The 22,007-nt window shown below is 28.8% G+C and overlaps 1 long non-coding RNA gene across 2 annotated transcripts in view; it reads right to left on the reverse strand.

Annotated features, from left to right (window-relative positions):
- Nucleotides 1-17,463: 17,463 nt before the first annotated feature.
- Nucleotides 17,464-22,007, reverse strand: part of LOC107437114 (uncharacterized) — a 29,685-nt gene continuing 25,141 nt past the window's right edge. For both annotated transcript variants that reach the window (XR_006225091.2, XR_006225090.2), the window contains exon 6: nucleotides 17,464-18,176. This is a non-coding gene — a long non-coding RNA (uncharacterized lncRNA). The remainder of the gene's footprint in view (nucleotides 18,177-22,007) is intronic.

Here is a 22,007-nt window from a genome sequence, read left to right on the forward strand (position 1 = left end):
CATGTCTGTTACCATAGTTGGTCGTGTAAAAATTATTTTTTTATTTATTCAACTGGATAATTTAGTTTAAGTTTCTAGTCTAAATTTATTTTAGAATTATTTGGCCGTCTGAATTTTTGTTTTGGTAAAAGACATGACAAACTTAGTAACAAGTATGACATCATTTAAAAGGGTTTCTCTTAAAAATTTTATTGGAAATACTATTAATAAGATTAAAGTAACATAGAAAATATATTTGTTTAGAATATGCAAAAATAATGGATAATATGGTAATAGACAAACTAAAAAATTAAAAAAAAATGAAAATTAATTTTTAAAAAAAAGATGAATTGCATGAAAAATTTTAAAGAAGAGCAAGCGTTAAATTATTTTTAAAATTTCATATTTTCATACAATGTATATTTTTTAAATCACCAAATACCAATGAATCTTAAAAAGGACTAATAAACATGCAGATTTAGCCTAATCGGTTTTCAGAAATTGAATTATCGTGTCTACAAATATGAAAACATTGCTTTAAGAAAAAAGTTTTTAAACTTATTTATACTTTAAGAATGTGTTGGCACGTGGGTTGTAAACTACGTGCATTAAAAAAAAAAAGAAAAAAAAGAAAAAGAGGAAGAAAAGAAAATTTATGCGCATTTTATTTTTTTAATAAATATGGAAATATTACGAATATTTCACAGCAGTTTGAAAATTATTTTATTCCATGCGTCTTTCCTATAATTTTTCTTAGTTTTAGAAACAAACTTTGTAATTTTTATTATATTTTGAGAAATGCTTTAGAAGAAGAGCCCTACGCCATTAACATCCACAGTTCTTTTATTGTTTGTTTTTTTGGAAAATTCGCCGCATGTTTCAGAATTGGCCACTTTCAAAAAGGCTACAACTGCCCACTGACTAATGGCAAAATTTCTTAAATTTAGAGCATATTCATGTCAAATAAGAGCTTGCAAAATAAGTCGTTACGACAAATAACGTCCGTTACGAATTTACATTTAATAAATTAGAGCGCTAAAAAACGATTAAAATAGAACTAATTCCGAAATATTTTGATTAAAATCCGTCCTCTCAGATCTTCGAGAAATTTAAAATTCAAAAACTTGAATGTAAGAAATAATTCACGAAAAAGCAAACTGTTACAAAAATGCAAGGGAGTGTCTTAAATGAAAGATTCCTTCAAAGTAAAATATATACAAGAGAAAAGACACGAAACGCAACTAAAGAGCTTTCTATGCTACAGGATAAATTAAAACCCTCGTTCTGTACGATGAATAGTTGAGCTGTGCAAGGCGTACTGAAATAATTATTCTAGGGTTTGGGGGGGGGGGAACNGGGGGGGGTACCAAAAGTGTAGCAGCTGGTTGCCATGGAAATAGAAGGGTAAGGAGAGGGTGGTAGTTGACAACCACACAAAGGAGAGGGAATAGCAGAAACGGGAAAGGACGCATTTTTTTTTATATATATTATTTTATGTCAGAATAAGTTTTATCAAAAGGTTGGTAGTTCAAAAATGAAGTGATGAGCTAGTTGATGGGGGGAAGGGGTAGGAAAACGTATCTAAACGACTAGAAAGAACATAAAAGCAACATTATTACAATTGCATAAATGTGTGATTCTCACTTAGTAAAATATAAAGCTTTTCAAAATATTTTCTAAACAACCTTTTTTGCAAGAATCGCAAATGTTCAATTTTGCGTTATTCAAATTATGAGCTTTGACTGGTGATTTCTGGAGAGTAGGTTTCAAAGAAGAAAAAAAACGAAAAAAAGTGTATTTGAAATGCTCTCAGGAATTATTTACTGGTTGAAATGTTACTTAATAAAAAATTTAATCTATGAAAGGATATTTTTTTTTGTTGTCCTTATCGATTTAAAATACTAAATAAATTTAAATCCTTAATTGGTGACGAACACAAATACTTCGTAGTTATTTGTGTAGCGACGTATAAGGTTTTAAAGACTTTTAATTTTTAATTCTAAAAGAGAAAGAAAAAAAAAATCTTTCTAATACACAACTTTTTTTTTTCTTTTTTAGTAAAATTTCTCTTAAATTGTTTTTGAGAAGTTTGATCGACACTTTTCCAAATTAAGATAAATTTTTGAAACACTGGAGAAAAAAAAATCAAATGTAACTTAGGGAGTATTAACGGGACCAAATCACCAAAGCTATTTATCAGAGAATAGTATTAAGAAATTTTAAAGTTGCAAAATAAATTTGAAGAATAGCTTTTAATATTTTTTTTTTGAAAGTTAAAAGGAGGAAAATTGTTTTGGGAACACATTTTTAAATACTTGGGGAAAGTTATACTTTAAAAAATTTTCTTTCGTGACGATATTTTTCTTCTTACTCTTATTGTACCTTCAACGTATAAAACTTAGCAGCAAAAAAAAAAAAAAAAAAAGTATATCTCTTTCTCTCTCTATATATATATAGTATATATAGATAGGCAAAACATAAATTGGATATTTGTATTCATTAGCCTACATATATTATTTATTAGCCTATATATATAAATAGGTGGCTAAAATAATAGTGCGGATTCTGTTAAATACAATACTTCAACATTTAAATCACGGCTTATAAATAAATTAAATCATATTAGCTTATAAAGCATGATGACTATTCCCCCCACTATCCAAACAATATGTGATGCAGCTCCAGTTTCAAAATAAATTTTAAAATGTTCATACCATGAGAAAAGGAAAAATGCATGCCACTCTAAATGAGAGGTTTTTTACAAAATTATAATTTTTTTTTGAAAAATAATATTTTCATTTGAAATAATGCTAACAATGAAATAATCGAGAGACTGGCATTGTATACAGAAACAATTAAAATTTTGCTCTTTATGTAAAAATTTTAAATTACTTTGTATGAATGAAATTTATACAATTTAAAATTATATAAAATTTTTAAATTGTATATGCATAATTCTTTTGGAAGTTTTTTTTTCTAAATTTTAAGAAAGGGATATCTCCATTAACATCGGGAGGAGGAATCACCATATAAGTTGCATAATATTAACATCTTTTTTTATTACTTAAAATGCACACAATTAAAAATGAATATTTGTAAAGAGCGAAGAGGAAAAAGATGTGTGCAAGTACCTTTATTATGACATTACATGGCGTGGCATAACATATTTCCGTGGCGTGGCATAACATATACTTAACCTATTATTCATATCAACTAATTAAATTTTCTTTGAACTAACATAATTTTGCGGACATCTTCAATATTTTTTTCAATTATTTGAACCACGGCATTGTCTTGAAAAGAAAAAAAAGATTTTATGAATCGGGAAAAAATGAATAAAGCAAAACATAAATTGGATATTTGTAGAGCAGCAGAATTTGACTCAATGTACAGAGCGCTAAATAAAAAACAGATCACCCTGGATAACTTTTGATCTAATGATCGGATCTTCACATTCTATGACTCAATCTTAAAGGCTCGAGGAGGGCACCCATAACCTACGCTAATTAAATAGTGCAGACGATATCTTAAGTTACAAAATCAGACACAAAAACGAAAAAAAACATACCTTTTTCTCGACGGATTCGAATTTCTGACCCCCAATAGCCGCAATCTGGGAAACATGGTCCCCATAGTTTGGTCAAGGGAGCGGTCCAAAATTTGGACCCCTTAACGAAAATTTCATTTTTTGCGTATTTCGCCATATCTCGAGAACCTCTTAAGCGAATTGGAAAATTTTTGCACACAATTATAAAATTCAGTTATCCAATGATAGTTCCTTGCAAAATGTAATTTTTAGTAGAGTTTTATTATTTTTTACTAAAAAAAGGTTTTAAAATTCTTGATTAGTAAGGTATGCAGTTCTTTACATAATTTTAAAGTATTTAATTTTACATGGCGAAATCCAAAATTTGAGCGAAATTGGTTGAATAGTTCCTAAGAAATTGAATTTTAAAAATACGGCTTCCTTATAATATGATTTCTCAGGAAGTATTCGACCGATTTCTCTCAAATTTTCTGAATTGCCCTGGAAAATTACGTTCTTCAAAATTATGTAAACATTTTATACTTTGCAATTCAAATTTCTTCCACTATTATTAAATAAAATAATAAAAAAATAATAAATATTTATTAAAAGCTATTTTTTGCATGGAATTATTTTTGGAAACCCGAATTTTATAATTGTGCGCAAAAGTTTTTCAATTTGCTTTAAAGGTTCTCAAAATATGGCGAAATGTGCAAAAAATAAAATTAACATTAAGAGGTCCAAACTTTGGACCACTCTCCTGCCCAAACTATGGGGATAATATTTCCCAGATTACGGCTACCCTCCATGTTTAGGCCGGGATAGCCTGACAGGTAAGGCACTGTTCCCATGTCCAAGAGTTCGTGGGTTCGATCCCCGCCGGCCGGAAGACTCCTCGTGTAGTAAATGGTGACTGATACACGTTAAATCTGTCGAGTCGCAATGTCCTCCATGCTCCCATCACAAATCAATACCTCTGGGGGTACTGATCCAGAAGTTTCCTTGTATTTCGGATTGGGTTCAAAATTGCAAGGCTACAGAGTTGAACATAGGTAGTCGTAAACCCAAAATTGGGACAGCTGTTCAACGACGGGGGGCGCTGGGCTCATGACCAAGAGTTCGTGGGTTCGATCCCAGGCTGACCGGAGACTCCCTGTGTAATAAATGGTGACTGATGCACGTTAAATCTGTCGAGTCGCAAAGTCTTCTATGTTCCCATAACAGATCAATTCCTCTGGGGGTACTGATCCAGGAGTTTCCTTGTCTTCTGGATTAGTTCAAAATTACAGGGTTACGGAGTTGAACATTAGTAGTCGTAAACCCAAAATAAGGTCGGCTGTTCAACGATGGATAAAATAAAAATAAAATACGAGTCATAATAGAGTCGTGATGGCTCAGGGAATAGAGCGTTCGCTTTCTAATGAGTTGAACCGGGTTCAAATCCCGGCGATGGCTGGTCGACACGAATTCCGCATCCGAGTTGCACCGATCACAGTGCTAACGTGAAATATCCTCAGTGGTAGATGGATTATGGGTTAGAGTCCCTTTGCCATCAAGATAACCGAGGGAGATTCTCGTGGTCTTCCTCTCAATGTAACTCAAATGCTGGTTAATTCCATCAAAAAGTCCTCAATGAAGGCAAAAATTTCTCGCAATACTTGATCTAAGAGTTCCCTTGTCTTCTGGATTGGGTTCAAAATTACAAGACTGCGTAGTTCAACATTAGTAGTCGTAGACACAAAAATTGGGTCAGCTGTTCAACAACGGTTATAAAATAAAATATAAAATACGAGAAATAGGCCGTGGTAACTCAGGGGATAGAGCGCTCGTCTCCCAATGAGGTGATGGCTGGTTAATTCGAATGCTGACGTAAAATATTCTCAGTGGTAGATGGATCATGCGTTAGCGTCCCCTTGCCGTCAGTCTAACGGTATAAGGTTTTTGTAGTTTTTCTCACCATGCAACGAAAATGAGGGTTAGTTCCACCAAAAAGTCCTCCATGAAGGCAAATTTCTCCCAATATTTGATCCAGGAGTTCCCTTGCCTTCTGGATTGGGTTCAAAATTGCAAATCTACGGAGTTGAACACATTTAGTCGTAAACCCAAAATTGGGTCGGCTGTTCAACGACGGTTATAAAATAAAATAAACTACGAGTAATAAAGAATCATGGTGTTTAGAAATAAATATTTAATAAACGAAATGATGTCGAAATTTCCAGAATTCTCACTTTAGTAGTTAAATACTAAAATTATATTTTTTAAAAAAAGATTAAAATGGACTGCCTGAACAGCGTAACGATCATCTGGAACTCATTGTAAAAATATTTTATAATTTTTGTGCCGCGGAATTGCTTAGAACAAATATTATATAAAGAATAGGTTTAAAACTTCCAGAAAATATCCATGCTTGTTGAAAATTATGATGAAATTTTGTTTGAAAAAGAAATGATTCTAAGACTCGAAAAAGAAAATAGATTTTTGTAAGTGGCACTTCTGTGTCCCCCTCCCCCCCAAAAAAGATTAAAACTACTGTTTAAAAAAGATATATCAGAATGCGCTTGAAAAAAAAGATATATCAGATTAATATGAAGCAAAGATGTATAATATTTGGTATTTTCTAGCTCCTACCTTTTGATAATTTATTAAATTTATGTCCTCATATAAACTAATATCATATAGCTGATATTTTTAATAATTTTTTGCAACGCGGGAATGTTTTGAAAACAATATTTAATTGAAAAAAAATTAGTATCGAAATTGCAGGGAATGCCCACCTCCTGCTGAGTACTGCATGAGTAATCCCGTATGTTCACGCACGTAAATTCTGCGCAGCGCAGCTAATACGGAACAATCGTGGTTCTCTACAATGCTAATCTGGAATTCACGTATTGTGCGCAAAAAAATAAACGGACCATCCTGAATATCTATTGATCTAATGGTCGAATTTTCACATCCTGGAACTCAATCTTACTGATTCAAGGAGATGACTTCAAATATGCTGATCAATTAGTGCAAACGATATTTTAAGCTTCGAAATGAAGCACAAAAATGGACTTTCTCTGAATAAACATGCCTTTTTTTCGACGAATTCGGACTTCCGACTCCCAAATTATAAAGTGTAGTAGTCGTAATCTGGGAAATATGGCCCCAATAGTTTGGCCAGGAGAGCGGTTTTAGTTGTTGCGTATTTCACCATACCTCGAGAAATGTTTGAACGACTTGAAAATTTTTCTCACACAATAATAAAATTCGTTTAGCATAATTCTATGCAAAAAATAACTTTTAGTATATATTTATTATTTTATTTAATAATTGTCAAAAAAACTTTTTTGAATCGTTAGGTACACATCTTTTGACATCAGTTCAAAGAATATAGTTTTTCATGGCAAAATATAAAATTTGAGAGAAATCGAATTTCAAAAAGTCGTATTTTTAAAATTTCATTAATATATAAAATTCAGATTATGTGATGTTCATAAATTTTTAAGGGAAAAAAAAATAAAGTTTTATGTTGGTATTTGATAATTATCGACCATTTGTAATTATCGGGGTTATTACACCTTGCTTGAAAGTTAATGCTAAATACAAGCTTGGCCCAAGGATAGAAGTCTCAAATTTAATTTCGACTACATATTCTTAATCAGATAACGAAGGAAACTAACAAATTCATTTCGATATTTTCTTATTATTGGGGAAATTTGGAGTTAATTGAACTAGGTTGATAGTTATAATAGATCGATAGTTAAACATCATGTTCCCACGAATTACAGCCATGTGTTTGACGCAGCATAACCTATTTCGGCATTCGTGCCATTAAACAGCGTCCAAGTTCTACCACTCCGATTTGCAATTAAAATTTTAATGCCGAAGATTTAGAGCGATACTGTCTAAGGCAACAGGGATAAACGGAGGTACGCGAAATTGTGAGTTCGTGCAAGGACAGGGCAATAAGGAACCGTGAAGCGGTCAGTTCGTGCAGGAGACCAGTAGAGTAAAATGTAAGAAAGTATTGAATTAATCAGATTGTGTCGTAACTAATTCTGGCCTACACTTAGAAGCTCTTTAAAAAAAAAAAAAAAAATGCGCCCAGAATTGTTTTAAAATTAAGATAATATTAAAGAATAGGTGTCGGAATTTTCAGAATCATATTAATTATTCCGGTAGACACTTTGATGAATTTTTTTTTTTTTTTTTTTTTTTTTTTTTTTTTTTTTTGTATTGCGGGATAGTTTTGAATAAATGATATTATCAAAAGATAGGTGTCAAATTTCTCGAAAAGTAGTACCAAGAAGAGCAAGTATAAATTGCAACCTCATAGTGGGAATACTTTTTTTTTGAAGTTTTAAAATTATAAAGCAAATTTGTAGAAAGGAAACACAAACTCTTTTTAAAAGTTCTAAGACTGAAAAATAGTTTTATTTTGGGGGATTTTTTAATATTTAAAGGAGGTATTTTTTTCTCAGTAAGGGGTATTTTTTCTCAGTGAAAATTTCTCTTCAAATCTCTGTATCTCAGAGGGGACTAATATAAGATTAGCTTTACGGTTCAAAAAAGAAAAAAATATTTCTCATATCAATTATCTTATAAAGCCTTTCAATATTCTTTTCTAACCGGCGTTGGACAGCCCACCCATTTTTGTGCTTACGGCTTAAAAATTTCGAACCCATACCAAGCTTATAAATTTAAACTCATCTCAGAAAATAAGGGAACAACAAGATCAAGTATTGGGAAAAACTAGCCTTTGTGGAAGACTTTTGATGGAACTAACCACAAATGTGTTACACGGAGAGGAAAACCACGAAAATCTCCCACGGTTAGCAAGGGAATTCGAAACCCAAGATCCGTATCACTGAGAATACTTCACGTCAGCATTGTAGTTGTAAGCAATGAGGTCGAGCAGAACTCGACTCGACCATCCATCAGCAGGATTCGAACTTGGGTTACCTCAGTGGAAGGCAGTCACTCTAACCATTGAGCCACTGCAGCTCCTTGAATTGTATTTGTCATTCGGTGCTGTAAAAAATTTTGGTGTATAGTTGCATAAATTTCTAACTAGAATTTTTTCTGAGCATGCAGTCACATTTTTTGTTTACTTTTTCACCGCTATAATTCTATTCATTTACTGAAACATACATATTTTAATGCACATTGGAATCAGTTTTGGTTTTATTGCAAAGATATATCGTTTAAAAAACAAGTCCATTTTTAGTAATATAATCACGCTAGTTCCTTCAAACAATTGTTATTTTGTCAATTTTATATAATTTTTCGCACGATTATTACAGCTCTGTTCTTAAAAATGTATTTAGTTTACTTCAACACCAAAAATTGTGGTAACTACACACTAAATTTTTTTACAATGTATAGAATGCTTAGATATTATATACAATATGCTTAAAAACGGCTAGGTAAAGAATAGAATAAATTTGACGTTTTTTATTTTGCCTAAAAAGTCAGGCATTCTCTAGAATGCTAGATTTTCATACCTTTCGGATAACATATACATTAATTTAGGATTTATATATAAAATTGAACTGAGATATCCTCACTAATAATAAAAATAATTCGCGAGAAACCATTATTATTACTGCTTAATATCTCATAGGACAGATAAACGAATGTGTCTAATTTATGATCCATTCATACAGATCGTAAAATAAGAAATAAATGTGGAATATCTGCTCCAAAAATAAGCTAAACGTGAAAGTAATGAAAATATAACGATGATTTTTTTTAGATGGGTAGAATGGGGTCAATATGACGATAATATAGTTTATTTTATTAGTATTGGTAAAGAATAAATTCAGGAAAAAAATTTAGCTAACTTCCTAAAATATTTTAAATTATCATTTGCATGTACTATAATTATATATTATTAGTAAATCTTTAAATTTCTTTGACAAGTTTGAATTTCAGAAATGACTAAATTTAAAAAATAAATGAATAATCGGTTGAGAAGGAATTTTTATTTATTTATTTTTGTTTTAAATTGGTTGTTATTCAAGCAATTTTCTTAAAACGTTTCACAATCTTAATAATCGAAAGAAATTTTGATTTATGTTTCTATATTTTTCTCTTCCGCTTATTTGTCATTAAAACTATTCAGAAAATATATTTCTAAAACTGTGTCTAGTTAGCAAATCTGTACATAAAAAAAAAAAAAAAATTTTTTTTAAAAATAAATCCTTTTTCTATCTTCTTAATAACCTACTTCACTTTTTCTGAAACATTTTATCTGATCCTTACCTGTTACTTGGGAGTATATTATATTTTGCTACCAAGATATGAGTCCGTATCAAAATATCTACTAGTTAGGTTTTGGGGGTCTGCAGACAGTTACCGTAACTATTACACGTACCACAACTAGAAAACCCCTCCTAAGGATTAAGATTAGACTGTAAGAATCAGTCACAAGTTTCAGAATGATTACCTCACTAGAAAGAGGATGTGAGTATGATCGAACAAACTTTAAATTAACAGTGAAGATACATGAATTATCACTTCAGCGTTATAAATAACGGTGCTAAATGTACAGCTTAGCTTTACCAAAACCGATCAAGTAAAATGAAAATTCTGAAAGATTGTGCTATTTTCAATCAATACTATGAACAGCCAACCATATTAAACACCGTGGTGTTAGTGGTGAGAAAATTAAAGGGGTTTCCAGGTCTGATTTATTTGAACACTAATAAAGCCTAGAATTTACGACATCATACCAACTTTCAAAAGTTTTGATTTTAACGAGGTTATTTCTTTATAAAGTAGTATTTTAACCAAAAACCGTATATTTCCGAATGTAAGCCCATTCGTATATAAGCTGTGAGAATAATTTTTCTTTGAAAATTTACCCAAAATTCAAATCCTATATATAAGCTGGGGTAAGACAAGTTATCTTCGTCGGTAAAATTTCAACTTCCCTTTTAGATTATCAAGCCATTTCAGTTTATTTGTCTTTGTTCAGAAATAAAAACCTATTGATATATTGATTGAGGAATTGAAACAAGTTATTAAATCCATTGACTTAAATGAAAAACATTGAAGTTTGTAGACTCTCAATTATTTCAGCTTTAGAAATTAATTCCAGGCAATTTATTTTTCTTTATTAATTTAAAATCAAAAGCTAGGGAAATAAAGAAATCAATTACCGCTTACGAAATGCGAGTTTAATGATTTTGTGGACTGTATTTAGAAAATTTTCGAAATGAAATTATTACACATTATTTACAATCTATTATTTTTCCTATTAATTTTTTCCTCCTTTTTATTTCCTATTCATTTTGATTAGGTATATATAAAATAAAAAATTTTCGGGCGAACTTGAATTTTGAGTTTCACTTATATAAATACAGAGCTGCCAACTACCACGGTTTTGCGAAATATTTTATAGAATGGCAGACAATCAAAAACAAAAGCTTCGCCACGAGAGAGTTGGAACAAAGTGGCTTTTTATATAAACTTTTGAATCATTTACATATAGTGGGTGTGAAAAATAATTTTAAATCAAATTTACAAAACAAAGAATAACACATTTAAAACATAAACTTTGCTACTACTAGATAAAAAATTTCCCCAAAAGCGTAGAAAGTTGGCAGCCCTGGTTTAAACATATTATACTTTTTATCCATTGGGTAAATACCTAACCTGCACAATTTTGCAGGTTCGATCGTAAAGGGAAAAAGATATCTCTATTCTCATAAGTAGATTTACATAAATCTGTCAATTGTATAATAATAAATAATTTTATAATATTTAACTTCTGTTCATTTCGGTTTTGTTGAAGCTAGTTCCAATTCATATTCATTTTTTCTCTGCCCTTTGTGCATCTTTAATCAGCAAACTAATTTTATTTTAAGAAATATTCCTAGACGATGCGAAAATTTTTCGCGTATCTGAATACCAAAAATGGTGGTAAGTACTTTGCATCAAAGTGGTGTTTCACTAAAAGTTCTACTACACCAAAAGCAAGGATAATTCTTGGTGTAGAGAAACACCTAGCATGTTCTTTTACACTACTTGGTGTAAAGTAATCGCAACCATGTTTGTTATTTAGTAAGAATAAAATTTATTATCATGATTACACACTTTCAGAAGCTGATTTTAGCAAGACTGTTTTAAGTTCTTATTGTTAGTTTTCTTCCATCTGTTGACTTTTTTCTATATTTTTAAGCCCATTGTTGTTTCCTGAATGGATAAAAAAAAGGCCTCCAAGCTTTTTTTTTATAAAAGTATAGTTGTAAGTTTAAAAGCCTGTAACAATCATTGGAGGATACCTTTCCCATTTGAATTTGTTAGTTGAACATCAATCATTACATGATCTTTCCGGGTAAATTATTTTAATCTAAAAAGGCTGAAACACTAAAAATACTTAAGAAAAATAATTACACTTTTATTTTCTAATTAATGTTTCGAACAATATAAGTACATTTATTTTAGCCTTTTCTTACCCCCTCTCTAACTTAAATATTAGCCAATTGCTGAATTCTTAATGCTGGTTTTAGTTACCCCATATTGAAGGGTAACTTAATGTTTTTTGGTCTTTAACATATATGTTTCATAAAGTTTTTCATAGGATCAATGTGGGAAAATATCTATTAAGAGTGGTTATTATGGACCACCTTGCATATAATTTATATACAGGGTGTTCCATAATCACTACCTTTAGTTGTTACACAATGCATAAATCTAGATTATAAAATTATGTTTAATTTAGTGATAATGTGAGTTTTTGTTATTTATTTTGATGGAAAACGAAAATGAGTAACTAAATTTGTTGACTAAATTGTAAAACATTGTATTTTGTTTACTTTTAATTATTTCAGCTGTTAAAATTGATTCCAGGCTTTTAATTTTTTTTTGTTAATTTAAAATCAAAAGTTTGGGAAATAAAGAAATAAATTTCTGCTTATAACACAGGAGTTCAATGATTTTGCGGTCAAAATTTAGAAGATTTTCAAAATGGATTTGAACTTATTATTCATTATTTGCAATCTGTTTTTTTTCTTATTATCTCAAAACTTTGTTTTTGATTAGATATTAAATAAAAACTTGAACTTTAAGCTTCACTTATATAAATACATGGCTGCCAACTACAACATGTTTGTGAAATATTTTATAGAATGGTAGACAATAAAAAAAAATCTTTCCACATTTTGCCAACATTTTAAAAAATTTTCCCCAAGAGAACTGATCAAAATGGTTTTTTATATGCATTTTCGAATAATCACAAATAGTGGTGCGGAAGGCCGGGATAGCCTGGTTGGTAGGGTACTGGGCCCATGTCCAAGAGTTCGATCCCTGCCGACAGAAGACTCCCTGTGTAGTAAATGGTGACTGATACACGTTAAATCTGTCGAGTTGCAAAGTCCTCCATGTTTCCATAACAAATCAATACCTCTGGGGGTACTGATCCAGGAGTTTCCTTGTCTTCTGGATTGGTTCAAAATTACAAGGCTACGGAGTTGAAGATTAGTAGTTGTAAACCCAAAATTGGGTCGGCTGTTCAGTGACGGATTTAAAATAAAATATAGTGGCGTGGAAAACAATTTTAAATCAAATTACTAAACTAAGAATCACCCATTAAAATGTAAAATTTGCTACCACTAGAAAAAGTTTGTCCACAAAGAGTAGAAAGATGGCAGCCCTGTAAATAGAGACAAACCTAATACATTTTCTAATATATAATTGATTAATAGAAAACTAGTTTGTTATTTTCCTATAGTGATTTTTTGAAACTGCAATGTTTTTGAACAGATAAAGCTTTTGTTCCATAAATTTTTATAGTGTACCCATGATATGATAATTTATGTTTAATGCTACAAATATATGTTAATGACAAAAAATTCATGTTACTTACATTTTCTCAGAATATTTTAATTTGGAAATATTTATATATTTTAAACATACAAGTGTACAATTTGATGCATTGAAAATATTTTGGAATATAAACCTACGGTTAGCTTGAAGGACAATATACAAAACAGTGACAAGAAGAACATTACAAAAGTATTAAATAATTAGTACAGTTGTGATATTTTGCTTAATCTTTGAGCAAGTTTCAGTCTTATTGGAAACATTTAAAAATGCATCATTTTTAATTTTACAATAAAGCATAAAACAAACAGAAATATCTAAAAAATATTAGTTTACATTAAAAACTGAAATTATTCAGGATAAAATTGAGTTTTTTAAAAATTTGATATTCTAGAAATACAGAAATAAACTATTATAAAAAAAGAGAATTTGAAAAATTCAAATGTTAGACATAGGCACAATTATAATGTATGAAAACAGTTTTATTTTCTAAAATCTTCTTGTAAGAAAACTACAATATCAAAATTTAAAAATGTATGAAAAAAATATAAATATCATTATTTTGATAAAGAATCGTAGAAGAAATAAACATAATTTATTTATTAAAATAAAAAAGTTTTCATGGAATACCTCATATAAAACAACAGAGGAAAAACTGGCAATGTGACCATTTTAAGATTTGGTGAATTTTTACTTTAATGATCAACTTCAGGGGGGATGAGCCAGTGTTTTTTTAATCATTTCTAATATTATGTTATTTTTAGTTATACCATATTATTCGAATATTTTTTATATATTATCAATCCAAATAAAAATAAATAAAATTGATTTCTTTAAGAATTACTTAAAAATTTTTATTCTGCAAAGCATCCATACATCTTAAGAAATGAGGTAAATTATAGAATGAATTGTAACTTGTTACTTAGTTTTAACATTAAACTTTTTAGAAGAAAAACAGGTATGCATATTTTGTAAGCTAAGCATATCAGTTATTCTTAGCAAATAATTTCTTAAAATAACAACAAACAAAAACTTATTTGCAGTAAGGAAACATTATATTTCAGAGTTTAATTTATTTAGTCATATTTACCAACCTTATTATTACAAAAACCTACAATAGTGTCCCGTCTGGCCAACTTACAAGAAAGTTTAGATAATTTAAATATTATTTTACCAATTTAGAAAAAATTTTAATACATAATATAGAAACTTTTTTGAAAAATTCTCTTTTAGTCACTCTATGAAAGAATTAGAACTGTATTTAATAACAATCTTAGACGAATTTAACATGTCAATAAAAGATATACAAGATAGACAGGTGGTCAGGGAACAAAGATTTTAATTCTCTTTAATTTTAAAAATTATAATTGGTTCTTGAAAATATGAGTCAATTTGCTTGGTCTCACTGTATAAGAGTACATGTACAAGAAATTAGGCTTCATGTTTGGAATTTTTTTTATTAAAAAAGAAAAAAAATTTCTAAGTGGCCACAAAACAACAAAGCAATACAAAGAAGTGAATATACAGCAAAATTTAGACATCCTTAAAATTCCTAATCCCACTTATTTGTAAGATAAGCTATGTACAATAAAGGAATCACCTTCATAACTTTTGAACGGATTTTCATTCTGCAAAGTGCTAAGGCAATTACTCAAGGAAATCTCTATTACATGTATCAGTTAACTAAAACCAAGGCAGAATATGCTTATTTTGCAGAAAAACACTATTTTTCTGAAGAAACATAATAATTTTTTATTGCAGTCGATTTAGTGCGCAAAAATAACCCTTGGAACTAAATTTCATAAATTTCTGATTAGTAAAAAGGCCAGAAAGATAAATGAAATATTGACTTAAAAAGTAGAATGTTGCCAATATTTGGCATTAATAGCATCAATTTAGGAAGCATGCTGTTTTCAAGTAATTTGTTGCATAAGCTTATTATTTTGTATAGTGAAGTAAATGTTACCCCAAATAAAAAATAAATAAAAAGTGGTAGCAATATTTTCCACATTATTCATTGTGAAAATTTGTCAACCCATGTGTAAAAATTCACCATAAAATATTTATAATAAAAACCTTCATGCATATAAAGAATTGTGCACATTCTTGTTTTATAATTTAAAGTGTTCACTTAGTTTAAATGTAAACATATAACCACTGTTATAATGGAAGCATTCTTTAAAGTATTATATAACACTTTTATACATGGAGCATCTTCAGTATTGAAATTTGTGAGTTAATGTGCAACATACAATTGGAATTTATTTTAACCCTTAAATGTGGCATTTATTTCGAGCAAAGGTGAATTAAAATATTTTGAAATTGAAGTTGATATAATCAAAAGAAACTCATTTAGCTTATTAGATAAAATTAATTTTATCAAATAAGCTAAGGCACCAATTTTATTCAAACGTACTTCATCAAAGCTGAAGTTATTAACGGATGGAAACCAAATTAAAAATGGTAAAATAGTCTATCATGAACTTTTAAAATTGGTGGTAAGTATACTTACCATGCCCTTAGAAAGGCTTGTTACATATTTTGACTAAAAAAAAAAAAAATAGTTTATTAATGTGAGTTTAGTTTTGATGGGTGCTTTTCCTATATTTTTCTTCATTTAATTTATTTTGAGAATAATATAAATTTCTATCTACAGAAGTTTAAATAACTCATAAGCCTCTTAAAAAGTGCTAATTTTAAATTTAAGACATTAATAATAAAAAACTTGATATCTGATTTGCTGATGTTTATTCAAATGGATATTAGATTTTTAAACTGCTTTCTAGTAAAAGTGGTAGATTCAGAATAATAATTGTTATTATTAATATTATAAATTCTTACCATACATAAAATTAGAGAAGTTTTTTATTATTTTTTTTTACGTGGAATGTGCACTAAATGAAAGCTAAAATGACAGTTGGCATTGTACTTTCAATAAATTTTTTTGAAGCATTAGCAAATTTTTTATAACCTTCAAAATTATTAAACATATTTAGAAGCAATTGAATATTGTACTTAAAAGATTTGAACTTCTTTTAATACAAAGAATGCATATAATTACTAATTTTTACACTCTTAGCAGATATTTGTCTACAGAAGATACTGTCTATAGAAGAGAAGATATTTGTCTACAGTATTTATGCAACTACATTTCGTAAATATGGCAGAAATTGATTTATTTTTGCACTCATTTATAAACATATTTATCAGATTATTTATATGTTTTATTAATTTATAAATTCTGAAGGATACAGTCCTTTCATCAACAAAAGTGACAGTCGACAGCTACATAGCAAAAAAAAAAGAATTTAGTTTTGTTAGAGAGTTTTCTTCAATATTTTATAAGCATTTAATCTAAAATACTAAAATAAAACGGCTGATCCTGAATTAAGAAGAATGTTATAGTAAAAATATAATTGTTCCACTTTTTAACTGTTTTCCCAGATCTATGTCATAATCATCTTAAACGTAATCCTCTTAAACGTAATCCTCCTCAAACCTAATCCTCCTTAAAAGCAGTAGCACTATAAAACGTTTTAATGGAAAATAAAATAAAAGCTTTCAATGAATGTGTTACTAGATTACTAATGAAGACGGTTGGAAGTAAATTCCAAAACTGTAACACTTAATTTAAAGAAAAGGAAAAATATTAAATTGAAAAAAGGTGACTATCAGTTTTCNCTTTAGGAAAAACGGTAGTTTCACAAAATACTTTATCTTAAAATTTTATTTTTGTATCCTTTAAGAAACGATAAATCCATATTTTTTACAATATTTTTGTGCGATTTTTAAATACAATTTTTTATTTTTCACAAATTATGTCTAAATTTTCACAAAATAGGTACCTTTCAGAAAAACCTAGACAGACCCCTGGAAGTAAATTCTAAAACTGTAACACTTAATTTAAAGAAAAGGAAAAATATTAAATTGAAAAAAGGTGACTATCAGTTTTCTATCGACAAAATTCTTAAAAATATCAGCCTTTCTTTATTTCATAGGAATAAATGATTAAAGAAAGGATTGATTCCTTCATTTATAGGTTAACTCAATTGACATATAATATAAAGTACTGCAATTATGCGTATGACGTATAATATGAAAAATCATTTCATCTCAAAATGGGGGGTAATTTCATTACCTTTCTATAATTTATTTTTTTAATTAGTTTTTAAGCACTTTTTTATTGATCAATTGATGTAAATTTAGGTTTTAAAAAATCAGAATACATAAAAATTTTTATATTTTACAATTTAAATTTTTTTCATTAAATTCATCAAAATTCTCTTTTATATAGCATTTTTGAGTTAAGGGCATATAACTTTTTCTGAAAGAATTATTGTTGCTTAACCAAAATCAAAATATGACCCATTAAAATAACAGAGTAACAAATTTTTGAACTGCCATAGCAGTAAAACTATAAAAGCCAGAAAACTTTATCTACCCCAATAATTTGGGTGTTTGATCAAATGAGCATGTTCTACCACAGTTACAGTTAACTGCTATTAAGAGATTTCTTTAAAATATTACCAAAGCACTTTGCAGAATAAAAATCCAACAAACCTTTCTAAAGTTATAAGGGTGATGGGTGTTTTGTTTTGCTGATTACAATAACAACAAATCTCAATCTTTTCTGTTGAAAAAGAAATAGAAACGTTTTTAACTACAAGCAAATTTAAACAGTAAATTGAATAGTTGCATTTTGATAGTAGTCCAAGGAAGTCCTTTTAATGGTCAGAGCTTTTTCCTTTTCCAAGCTGTTTCAAGAACTGATAGGAAATAAAACATTTTTTCAAAGCCAGCTTTAGTTGATCAACAATATTTTGAATTTTAATCCAAACTTAAGTTCAACTTCAGTTTTCAGCTAAAAAAGACGTGGAATAAAATAAATGTAAGTGAAATAACAATATAAAAAACAGTAAATTTTCTTTAACTTCTGTACTTTAGTTATTGAATGTGCAAAGTTTTAGTGTTTAAAATTGTGGTTATTGGATTCAGACATGAAATTCGATAAAGATTCTTAGAGTAAAAACGTAAATTTAAAATAACACAAATTTGAGCCATTAAATATGGAAGCAAATCTGAGAATTTTTTTTATTATTTCTTGTAAGCTGAACGGCATTATTCAGTTCTGCTAGCATTTATATAGTATCTCAGAATTTCTGCTGTGACAAGACTAAAATAAATGATATTTCTTATATGTATAAGCTAGCCAGATATATTTACAAGGTGGCCACAATCACTCAGAAAAAAGTTTTCTGATTTTTCCAAAGCAGTTTCATAAAAATTTTTTTCTGATTTTTAAAACAAAAACTAATTATATGATGAATTTTTCAAATCTGCATTTTTCAAAAACAGATTCATTACAAAACATTTTTATATGCTATTCAAGTAGATAATAAATGTTTTTCTTTTTTAATTATAGCAAGCATAGACAAACAACATATGAAAAAAGGATTCTGGTAAAGTGCAGCTATTCGTGATATATCAAAGTTGATTATAAAAGTAATTGCAAAGTAAGTGGTAAACACTGTGAAAAACATTTACAAGCAGTTAGCATAATTGTCAATTATAAAATACCGTTTTCTTAATAATGATGACTAATATTTTTGAAAGAGCAATATTAGGTATTGAATACTAAATTATCTTTTTTAAAAATATTTTCAAAAATTGATACAAACTGAAGCAAAATGGAATATAAAAAAAAAACGTTTACTAATTACCTACCAACAATAGGCTGAGATGGCTGGGCCATCTATGGAGAAGCCCTGAAAATAGCTCCATGAGAATAGTTACTTTTAAGAACCCCGAGGGGTCACGCCCCAGAGGCAGACACCCTACTAGATGGCTCAACGACATCAAAAATGATTTGAAAACCCTAAAGATTAGAAATTGGAAGGGAGTTGCCATGAATAGGAGGCTCTGATGTTTGTCAGCTGCTGAGGCAGCCATGGCCTGTAAGGGGCTGTTGCACTGACAAAGAAGAAGAACATTTAGTTATTTATCCTTGACTCTCCTGGTTTTTGGCCACACTGATTCATTTTAATTATGAAATAAATGAATTTAAACTCTGTAACTTTTAATTCATTTAGAGCAACTTTTTCAGAGATGTCTATTTCCAATCTCTCTGATTCTTCAGTACTTTTTATTGATTTTTGTGTTTTTTTCTCCCCTTAATTTTGAAATGAATATAGAAATGAACTGAGAGCTGTTCAATTTCTTTAATTAAGAAAACAAAAAAATAAAAAGAAAACTATGAAAACTGACAGATTAACAAAATCTTAATAAAAATAACTCATTAGCAGAAGAGCCACAAACTCCAAAAGGCATCTGTAGGTAATGGAGGCACTATCCCTCTTCAGAATCAATTAGTCTTAAAATTCTAAAGCTAGAATTTCATATACTAATGGTACTTTTGAACCTAAAATATATTATTATTTGGTAGGTTTAAAAACTTTTGAGACATTTGAAATTAAAAATGAAATGTAATACACAGTTATAACTGCCTTCTACTACAAGGCAAGCATGACGGATACTAAATGTAATCTTTTAATTTTATTAGTAATTCAGTTCATTTTACGTTAATTAAAGTAGTACACTAAACAATGTTTTGTTTATAGTTGTAGAAATTTATAACACTCAAAAGGTTTTGCCTGAAAGCTAAATTAAAAATCTTATGAAATCCAGTAAAAAATTTAAAGAAATTAGAAAGTTAATATAATTACTTAAATAATTCCAGTCATAAAAATAATCTTTTTGGGTTTAAAGTATATGCTAATTAATTAGTGCAGACGATATTTTAAGTTACAAAATCAGACACAAAATGCCCTTTCTCTGAATAAACAAAACCCTTTCTTTATGGATTCAAATTTCTGACCACCAGAATATAGGGGTGTAGCCGCAATTTGGGAAATATGGTTAGTCCATAGTTTGGACTGACCATATTTCCCAAACTGGTCCCTAGTTTGGACCCTTTCATGTTAATTTTACAGTTTGCCTATTTTGTCATATCTTGAGAACTTTTTCAGCGAATTGAAATTTTTTTGCATACAATAATAAAATTCATTTATCAGAATATAGTTCCACGCAAAATTTAACTTTCAGTAAATATCTACTATTTTTTATCATTTTATTTAACAGTAGTTGAAAAACTTTTGAATTGTAAAGTAAACAATTTTTTACAATGGCAAAACACAAAATTTCAGCAAAATTAGCTGAATAGTTGGTGAGAAATCGCGTTCTAAAAATATAACTCTATCAAAATTCAATTTCTCAGGAGCTTTTTAACCTATCTCGGTCAATTTTCGTATTTTTTCACCCAAAATTAAATTCTTTAAAAAATGATGTAAAAAATGTATTCCTCGCAATTCAAAAGTTTTTTGACTTTAATTAAATAAAATAATAAATATTTACTAAAGGTTATTTTGTGCATGGGAATATCTTTGGATAAACAGATTTTATAATTGTGTGCAAAATTTTTTCAATTCGATTAAAAAGTTTTTCAGATATGTTGAAATATGCAAAGAGTAAAATTAACATTAAGTCCAAATCCGTCGAAAAAAAAGTATTTTTATTCAGAGAAAGTAAGTTTTTGTGTCTGATTTCATAACTTAAAATATCGTCGGCAGTAATTAATCATTAAGATTGAGTCCTAGAGTGTGAAGATCTGATCCTAAGATCAAAAGTTATTCAGGGTGGCCATTTTTTATTTTGCCTACTACACATTACTATAAAAATAAATATTTAAGTTGAAATATAAATATATTACACCATCATTCAAATTGCATACAAAATTATTTTAGAATTATATACATTATTATAATGAAGAAATATAACAGTAAAATTTTACTCGTGAAAAATCATTATCACTTATCATTATAATTTATACACTATTTTACATGTTTATTTACAGTTAATTACACATATCATTACAATCATATCTAGATAATTTAAAAGCCATCAATATTAACTTTAGTTAATATGAAATAGGTTGAGTAATTAACTTAAAATGTTCCCAATTTGTATTAACAGGAGAACCTAAAATCTAACAGCAAAAAGAAGGGAGAAAATAATTTGTTTTGTAATTGAAAGAAAAAGAAATGTACATGGAATAGCTTAAATATAAAAATTACATATAAATGAATGCTTTTTACTATAATGAATAAAGCACTTAAACTAAAGCATATAAAATATTGCATTATCAGGTATATATAAATCACAGAAGAGAGCTAAAAGAAAGAAAATAAAATGTTTGTAATTAATTTAAAAACTCAAAACATATTATTATCCAAATGTTTTTATTTGTTTCCACAATAAAAACTTTAAATTTAACTTATCTTGCTACAAAGAAGCAACATGAAATCACATTTTGAATAAGATTCAAAACATCAAAATTATAATAAGCCTAATCTACACACACCAGGGTAGGACTTGAGGCTACATTTAAATTTTTGCAAAACATCATGGTTTCATTTATGGCACTGTTGGGAAACCTGCAAATTGTTTCAATCATCACTGAAGGAAAATTACAGTAATCACGACACATGAAACTTTTATAAGCCAAAAATAGCTTAGTTCTGCCATTATTTTTGGCTAATAAAATTTTTTTCACAGGATGTGCGTGGATTAGGGTTAGTAATAATTTGTTCATTATGCGTATAGTTAATACAACACAATAAGTGACTTATATTTTCAA

Source organism: Parasteatoda tepidariorum, chromosome X1, assembly GCF_043381705.1.
Source record: "Parasteatoda tepidariorum isolate YZ-2023 chromosome X1, CAS_Ptep_4.0, whole genome shotgun sequence".
In the NCBI taxonomy this organism is placed as follows: domain Eukaryota; kingdom Metazoa; phylum Arthropoda; class Arachnida; order Araneae; family Theridiidae; genus Parasteatoda; species Parasteatoda tepidariorum.